The sequence below is a fragment of the Canis lupus genome, chromosome 24 (genome assembly GCF_003254725.2).
Source record: "Canis lupus dingo isolate Sandy chromosome 24, ASM325472v2, whole genome shotgun sequence".
Lineage (NCBI taxonomy): Eukaryota > Metazoa > Chordata > Mammalia > Carnivora > Canidae > Canis > Canis lupus.
In genome coordinates this window covers 20,615,605-20,625,028 of record NC_064266.1, presented here as the reverse complement: position 1 = coordinate 20,625,028, position 9,424 = coordinate 20,615,605, and positions in this window count along the sequence as shown.

Here is a 9,424-nt window from a genome sequence, read left to right as displayed (position 1 = left end):
TTTGCCAATTTGAATGCCTTTAATGTCTTTTTGTTGTCTGATTGCTGAGGCTAGGACTTCCAGTACTATGTTGAATAGCAGTGGTGAGAGTGGACATCCCTGTCTTGTTCCTGATCTTAGGGGAAAGGCTCCCAGTGCTTCCCCATTGAGAATGATATTTGCTGTGGGCTTTTCATAGATGGCTTTTAAGATGTCGAGGAATGTTCCCTCTATCCCTACACTCTGAAGAGTTTTGATCAGGAATGGATGCTGTATTTATTTTTTTTTATTTTTAAATTTAAATTCAATTTGCCAATATATAGTATAACCCCCAGTGCTCATCATACCACGTGCCCTCTCCAATCCCCCAGTTACCCCATCCTCCCTCCCACTTCACTTTCAGCAACCCTCAGTTTTTTTCCCAGAGTTAAGACTCCTGGTTTGTCTTCCTTTCTGATTTTTCCCCATTCAGTTTTCCCTCCTTCCCTTGTGGTCCCTTGCAGTATTTCTTATATTCCACATATGTGTGAAACCATATGATAATTGACTTTCTCTGACTGACTTATTGACTTACTGAGTTATTTCACTTAGCATAATACTCTCCAGGTCCATCTACATCAATGCAAATGGTAAGATTTCATCCTTTCTGATAGCTGAGTAATATTCCATTGTATATATATATATCACATCTTCTTTATCCATCCATTTGTTGAAGGACATCTCAGCTCCTTTTCACAGTTTAACTATTGTGGACATTGCTACTATGAACTTTGGGGTGCAGGTACCCCTTCGTTTCACTACATCTGTGTCTTTGGGGGTAAATACCCAGTAGAACAATGGCTGAGTTATAAGATAGCTCTATTTTTAACTTCTTGAGGAGCCTCCATACTGTTTTCCAGAGTGGCTCATCCCATCAAGTGCTCACCTCAGTGCCCGTCACCCAGTCACCCCCACCCCCCACCCACCTCCCCTTCCACCACCCCTAGTTCATTTCCCAAAGTTAGGAGTCTTTCATGTTCTGTCTCCCTTTCTGATATTTCATGGATTGGAAGAATTAATATTGTGAAAATGTCAATGTTACCCAGGGCAATTTACACGTTTAATGCAATCCCTATCAAAATACCATGGACTTTCTTCAGAGAGTTAGAACAAATTATTTTAAGATTTGTGTGGAATCAGAAAAGACCCCGAATAGCCAGGGGAATTTTAAAAAAGAAAACCATAGCTGGGGGCATCACAATGCCAGATTTCAGGTTGTACTACAAAGCTGTGGTCATCAAGACAGTGTGGTACTGGTACAAAAACAGACACATAGATCAAGGGAACAGAATAGAGAATCCAGAAAACAATCCAGAAGAAACCCTCAACTTTATGGTCAACTAATATTCGACAAAGGAGGAAAGACTATCCACTGGAAAAAAGACAGTCTCTTCAATAAATGGTGCTGGGAAAATTGGACAACCACATGCAGAAGAATGAAACTAGACCACTCTCTTGCACCATACACAAAGATAAACTCAAAATGGATGAAAGATCTAAATGTGAGACAAGATTCCATCAAAATCCTAGAGGAGAACACAGGCAACACCCTTTTTGAACTTGGCCACAGTAACTTCTTGCAAGATACATCCACGAAGGCAAAAGAAACAAAAGCAAAAATGAATTATTGGGACTTCATCAAGATAAGAAGCTTTTGCACAGCAAAGGATACAGTCAACAAAACTAAAAGACAACCTACAGAATGGGAGAAGATATTTGCAAATGACGTATCAGATAAAGGCCTAGTTTCCAAGATCTATAAAGAACTTATTAAACTCAACAACAAAGAAACAAACAATCCAATCATGAAATGGGCAAAAGACATGAACAGAAATCTCACAGAGGAAGACATAGACATGGCCAACACGCACATGAGAAAATGCTCTGCATCACTTGCCATCAGGGAAATACAAATCAAAACCACAATGAGATACCACCTCACACCAGTGAGAATGGGGAAAATTAACAAGACAGGGAACAAATGTTGGAGAGGATGTGGAGAAAGCGGGGTGGGGGGGACCCTCTTGCACTGCTGGTGGGAATGTGAGCTGGTGCAGCCACTCTGGAAAACTGTGTGGAGGTTCCTCAAAGAGTTAAAAATAGATCTGCCCTACGACCCAGCAATTGCACTGCTGGGGATTTACCCCAAAGATACAGATGCAGTGAAACACTGGGACATCTGCACCCCGATGTTTATAGCAGCAATGTCCACAATAGCCAAACTGTGGAAGGAGCCTCGGTGTCCATCAAAAGATGAATGGATAAAGAAGATGTGGTTTATGTATACAATGGAATATTCCTCAGCCATTAGAAATGACAAATACCCACCATTTGCTTCAACGTGGTTGGAACTGGAGGGTATTATGTTGAGTGAAATAAGTCAATCGGAGGAGGACAAACATTATATCTCTTCCTTTCAAGTCAGAGGGAGTTTGAAGTTCTCCCAAGGCACGTAAGGCATCTTCCCTCTGCTTCCTGCACAGCTGCCTTTTATCATTGTCCCCTAAATCTTATTTAATTTGAAGATGTCATGGTGGCCATGTATCTTAGAGATAGAAAGAAATTTTCCCCACTGGGCATTCAATCCCTCCCAGGTGTCATCTTTGGAGCCATTTTTACTTAGACAAAGAATCTCTCCAAGAAGGATTCAACTTGTGATCTGTGAACAAAGTGCGTCCCTCTTCATATTTTTTAGCAAAAAACTTTGGGCCTAATTTTAGCACCTGTAATTCTTTGGGCTCTTTCACTAGTAAATAATTTTTAAATTTTGGCACAAATATGAAGAAGCTGAGCTCACTAGAGCAATGCAAACCAGAAGAGAATGTTCCAGCAGTTACTCAAACTCCTCTCCCACAACATCACTCATCAGTCAAATAACATGATGAAAGAAGTAAAAGATGTGACATTTCTCCATGTTCGTGCCCTTAATCATCATCTGGTGTGTCCTGAGGCTATGAAACGGTACAGAAATTCATTCATTTTCCTAGCATCTGATGGTGGAAATGCAGGCTGGTGGCATAAGTTGGATGAAGAATGCATTCAGTTGCTTCTGCAATTCAAAAAAGTGGGGGATTTAAGGAATATGAGATTCAATTTGAGGGACCGCCATCAGTGCAAATAATTAATGGGGCCCAGTGCAAAGTAAAAATGTGAGGTCCCTTGCTCTAAAATCATTAAGAATTTCAAGACAGTTACAGTAGAATATTAAAACCAAGCAGAGGGATCCCTGGGTGGCGCAGCGGTTTGGCGCCTGCCTTTGGCCCAGGGCGCGATCCTGGAGACCCAGGATCGAATCCCACATCGGGCTCCCGGTGCTTGGGGCCTGCTTCTCCCTCTGCCTATGTCTCTGCCTCTCTTTCTCTGACTATCATAAATTAAAAAAAAAAAAAAAAAAAAAACAAGCAGAGAGTTATTTTGAGTATGGGGACCTGTGTGATTGCACAGGTCACACATCCGTGAAGCCAGACTTGGCTCCCGTAGTAAATAAGGTAATTATTTTTACTAATGTGACCAAACTTCAGAATAATTTGAACTTGAAGCTATTAGATGATGAGATGCTCATTTCTTCAAGGTAGTACTGATATTCCCACTAAGTGAGGCATGCCAATCGAGCAAATAAAAATATTTAGGAACTGCATTTATTTCCCATTGCTGAGCTTCCTGACCTTCCTGGAATGGGCACCTAGCACACAGAGTAGGCATGCAACAATTTTTTAGGTGGACTCCACACTCAACATGGGGCCCAAACTCACGACCCAAGATCAAGAGTCACACCCTCTAACGAATGAGCCAGCCAGGCGCACCCCTAGGCATGTAATATTGATTGAATTAATCACAGAATTTAAAAGCCATGAAGCCACATTTCCAGAATTCATTCACATATTTTAACAAGTAAGAATTATGTTTGAATTTTATGCATCTGCCTTTTCCTAAGAGGACAAACTTTAGAAAGTGTTGTTAACAAGTCATCATATTTTCTTGATGTATTTCAAAGTAAATTCCAGTCTTAACTACAAAAAGGAGCAATTAAGCTACATATCAGTCAACATTCTTCAGGTAATTTATTAGCTCACCCAACTGAAGGACCAGGGACAATCATCAAGGCTGTTGGTGAGGGCTTACATGATGCCATTTAAGAATCTGTCTTCCTTTCACCTCCAGGGGTCATATGCCACCTCCTGCTGTATAGGATTCGTTGTCAGGCTATATGTACATAATGGCTTCAAGCAGCTACAATTATGCATCAACTCCAATAGGAAATCCAGTAGGAAAGAGAGCTCACTACCCCTGCAGCACAAATAGAAGTCCAAGACCTGAGCATCAGGAGACCTGACTGGCCTTACTTAGGTCTTAGGTCCATCTCTAAATCAATCAGTGGCTGGGGGGATAGAACACTATGATTGCCTTAGTCTTGGTCGTAAATCTCTACCCTCAAATTCAGAAATAGAGCCAGCCTCTGCAGAGACTGAGAATAGAGCCAAGGTGGATTCCCCAGATGGAAATTTTGAATTGTTATCACAGGAGGTAGAGTGGACTCCTGCTATTCCATCACAAGCAGAAAGCAAGCTACCTCTACTACAAAGATACTTGTGTCCCCAGAAATTTAGAGATGAGATATGAAGTCAGGAACCATCTTGAAATTTCTGACTGTATTTCAGTGTTCTGGGACAACAGGACCAATTGGGTCTCTGAAAGCATCTCCCTGCCCCTCCATTAAACAGCTGAAATTAAAGCTGAGAGCCAACATTAGGTACATGAGTCTAGAGTCAAACTAATATGCTCCAGATCTCAAAAATAGTTCAGGACTCTGAGTGCTATCCAGATTTGTTTTTAACTTAGAACTGTTTTTACTGTAAACATCTAAAAAGAGAAAATTGTTTAGTCGATGTTATACCAGTTTTCTTTCACTAACTTGTCCAAAATGACTCTGCCCATAACTATGCATATCTACATTAAACTTATATAAATAGCTATTTAAACACTTATTTCTAATCCATATTTTTAACGTGCTTTTACTAAAAAAAAATCCACATAGCTCTAAGATGTTGACTAGTAATAACAGAACCACCATCCACAGCAGTGAGAACTTGCATCTGATCACCTTCCATCTTGCAATATCTCACCTATTTATCCCCTACGCAAATCCTAATTTGCCTAAAACAGAGCTCTGCTGAAATCCCATGAGTACAAGGGCCAACTCAGAGCTAGTCACAATGCACTTTCACAGGAGATGGAGGTCATTGAACCCTGCCCAGGAATCAAGTGGGCTGGGCACCAGGTGCTGCTGCAGGCTTTTCTTTAAGATTTTATTTCTTTCAGGGGATCCCTGGATGGCTCAGCAGTTTAGTGCCTGCCTTCGGCCCAGGGTGTGATCCTGGAGTCCCGGGATCGAGTCTCTCATCGGGCTCCCTGCATGGAGCCTGCTTCTCCCTCTGCCTGTGTCTCTGCCTCTCTCTCTGTGTGTCTCTCATGAATAAATAAATAAAATCTTTAAAAAAAAAAAAAGATTTAAAAGATTTAAATCTTTAAAATATTTTATTTTTATTTATCTTAAAGATTTTATTTATTTATTTGACAGACAGAGAGAGCGCAAGCAGGAGAACAGCACAGGCAGAGGGAGAAGCAGGCTCTCCACTGAGCAGGGAGCCAGATGTGGGGTTCTGTCCCAGGACCCTGGGACCATGACCTGAGCCGAAGGCAGACACTTAACCGACTGAGCCACCCAGGCACCCCTAATATTTTATTTTTAAATAATCTCTACACCCAACATGGAGGTCAAACTCACAACCTTGAGATCAAGGTTGCATGCTCTACCTACTGAGCCATCCAGGCTCCTAGTTGCTACTCTGCATTTTTATTTATTTTTTATTTTTTAGTGAATGTTGCTGCATTCTTAAAAGACAATTGGCAGTTTCAATCCAACCAGTAAAAAAGCTGCACAAAAAGATTCTGCACTGTTTAACACAGGGACATGTCTCTGTGAACATGAGGGCCAACTTGGAGCTTACAGATGTCCTGCTCATTGCCTCAGCTCAATGGAAGGTCAGGACCAAGTACCCTGGTCCTGTCCTCAGAAGCTCAAGACTGGTGATAGTCTCATAATGCAGTATGCTAGCCAAACCCTCCATTTTGGCTCCTCATTGGAGCATTTTCCCCAGTCAGGACCTTGTTTCCATGACGATGCAAGTGTCACACTGAAACCTTAGCTTTACAATAGCAGAGCCAGTCATCCATTCAATAATTTAATAAATATTTATTGAGCACCATCTATGTGCCAGGAACTGCTCCCCACACCAGGGGTAGCAATAAGCCAGAATGACACGTTGCTTGCCCTCTTGCTGCTTACTTTACAGTTGGCCAGCTCAGGTAACAAACATATAAAGAAGTAAATGAATGTGTGATGTCCCGCAGTAATCGATGCTATAAATAAAGCAGAACAGAGTGATGTGATGGGAAAGAAACTGGTCAGGCAAGACCTCTCTAAGATAGGGGATTTGAACTACCAACACATGATAAGCCAGTCTCTTGAAGACTTGCCGAAGAGCATTCAGATCAGGGGACCAGTCGGTGCAAAGGCTGAGCTGGAAATGGGTTTGTCTGAACTAGAAATAGGGACAGAAGAAAGGGAAGGGATGATGGTAGAAGGCATGGAGCAGGCAATAGCAATGGGCACATAACAAAGGCCTCCCACTCGCCAGGCTAGTGGTCAAAATGATCGGTTCCGACCAATGTGAACTCTACAATAAAACGAGTGATTAGCGATTTACCAGCAGGGGATCCAATACCTGGGGGCCCACCCTTAAAGTCGTTGAAATGTTAATTTTACTGGCCCTTTCCCGCCATCTGCTGGTGATATTCAGTATGCCCACGCCATGGTCGACACCGGCTTCACGTGAGTGCACACCGAGTACCCTGTGGGGGATGATACCGTTGAGGGCCTTCAAAGTCCTCTTAATTCCTACTGGTATCCTTAAGTAGAATCAGCGTTGAAGGCGAAGCCTGGTTTCTTCTTGCTACTGACAGTAAAATGGAAAGAAGAGCGACGAAGTGAGGGAAAGAGCCGTTCACTCAAAAGGAACCAGGATTTGCTGGTTTGGGGAATACTTAGACTGTGCAATGACAAAGGATACTAAAAGGAGATTCGCTGTAAGGAGAGCATGTTCTGGGAAAGACGCTGAGAGTGCGGCTGTACAAACTTTTGCTAATACTTGAGAAAGATCAAAAGTTCAGAGGACTTAGTCATACAAAAAGCTCTTTGAAATAAGCCCACAAAAGATGCTCATTAGTCATCAGGGAAACACAAATCAAAGCCACAAGGAGGGGGATCCGTGGGTGGCTCAGCGGTTTGCCGTCTGCCTTTGGCCCAGGGTGTGATCCTGGAGTCCCAGGATCAATTCCCACATCGGGCTCCCTGCATGGAGCCTGCTTCTCCCTCTGCCTGTAACTCTGCCTCTCTCTCTCTCTCTCTCTCTCTCTCTCTCTCTCTCTCTCTGTGTGTGTGTGTGTGTCTCTCATGAATGAATAAATAAAATCTTAAAAAAAAAAACAACACAAGGAGGTATCACTTTACACTCATTAGAATGACTATTATTTTTTAAAAAGGAAGGGGGGAGAGAGAGGGAGGGAGGGAAGGAAAGAAGGAAAGAAGGAAGGACATATCAAGTGTTGATGAGGATATGAAGAAATGGGTGGTTCCTCAAAAGTGAAACAGAATTACCATATAATCTAGCAATTCCACTCGTAGGTATATACCCAAACGAACTAAAAGCAGAGATTCAAATCAATATTTGTATACCCAAGTTCATAGCGGCATTATTCACAGCAGCCAAAAGGTGGAGACAACCCAATGCCCATGAGCAGATGCATGGATAAACAAGATGGGGTGTAGGCACACAATGGAATATTACTCCCTAAAAAGGAATGAAATTCTGCCCCGTGCCATAACATGAATTAATCTTAAAAACACTGTGCTAAGTGAAATAAGCCAGACACAAAAGGAAAGTTATTGTATGGTTTCCCTTACACGAAGTACCTAGAACAGGCAAAGTCAGAGACAAAGAGGAGAATAGATATTATTCTATTCTCCTGGGATGGAGAGGAGGGAATGGTGGGAAGTTATTATCTAATGGGTACAGAGATTCTCTTTAGGAAGATGAAAAAGTTCTGGAGAGAGACAGTGGTGATGCTCATACAACATTGTATGTGTACTTACGGCCATTGAATGGTGCACTTAAAATAGTTAAAATGGATAATTTATGTTACATGTATTTTACCACAATTTTTAAAGGCCCTTTGAAGAGCTGAAGCGTGTGACTCACAGATCCTTAGCCAGCTGAGCAAAATTCACAAGTGGGGATGGGAGTCTCTTGGAAAGCTACGTGGAGAAGACAAATGGATTGAATTCCTATGACATGCACGCTTACTGAGGGTGTCACATCAGCAGAAACACTGCCAGCTTGGAATGAAAGAGACAGAGATGCCAGAAGACAAAATGAAGGCAGGACACCCACCTCCACAATCCTCTAGGCAGGAAAAAGGCTGATGGAACTTAGCTACAAAAAGGTACTACCTGGCACAGGAAAGGAAAAATTACCATGAAGATGTAGCTTCAAGCCCAGAGAGAAGAGCCACAAGCCCAGAGGCCTAGACAGTAGATGAATTTTGAAATGGGACCAGTGACTCCTTTTTTCCTTTCATTTTCTCCCTTTTGAATGGAAAAGTCTGGGACACCTGGGCAGCTCAGCAGTTGGGTGGCTGCCTTTGGCTCAGGTCATGATCCCGCGATCCGGGATTGAGTCTCACATCGGGCTCCTGTGAAAAGCCTGTTTCTCCCTCTGCCTGTGTCTCTGCCTCTCTCTCTCTCTCTCTCTCTGTCTCTCATGAATAAATAAATCTTTTTTAAAAATGAATGTAAAAGTCTGTAACTTCTAGGTACCTTATGTCCACCCCACCACTGTATTTTGGGAGCAGGTAACATGTTTCTTGAGTTTCTTAGATCCACAGATGGAAATAAACTGTGCCCCATGATGAATTATTCTCAGAGCCTCCCTCTATCTAGTTCAGATGATGAGATAGGGGACTTTTGAGCTGATGAGATTCAGATGAGAACTTTTTACTCTGAGTTGATGCTATCATGGGATGAGACTTGGGGATGAAGTGAATGTATTTTGCATGTGGGATGGATGTGAGTCTTTGGAGTCCAGAAGGCAGACTGGAGTAGGCAGAAAATAGTCCCCTAAAGATGTCCACATCCTACCCCCAGAATCTGGGAGTGTTTATTACCTGACAAAAAGGAATTATGATTGTAGAAAAAATTAAGTTGCTAATTAGCTGACTTGGAAAAAGATCACTCTGAATTATCCTAGTGGATACAATACCACAGAGCCCTTAACAGTGGAAGAAGGGG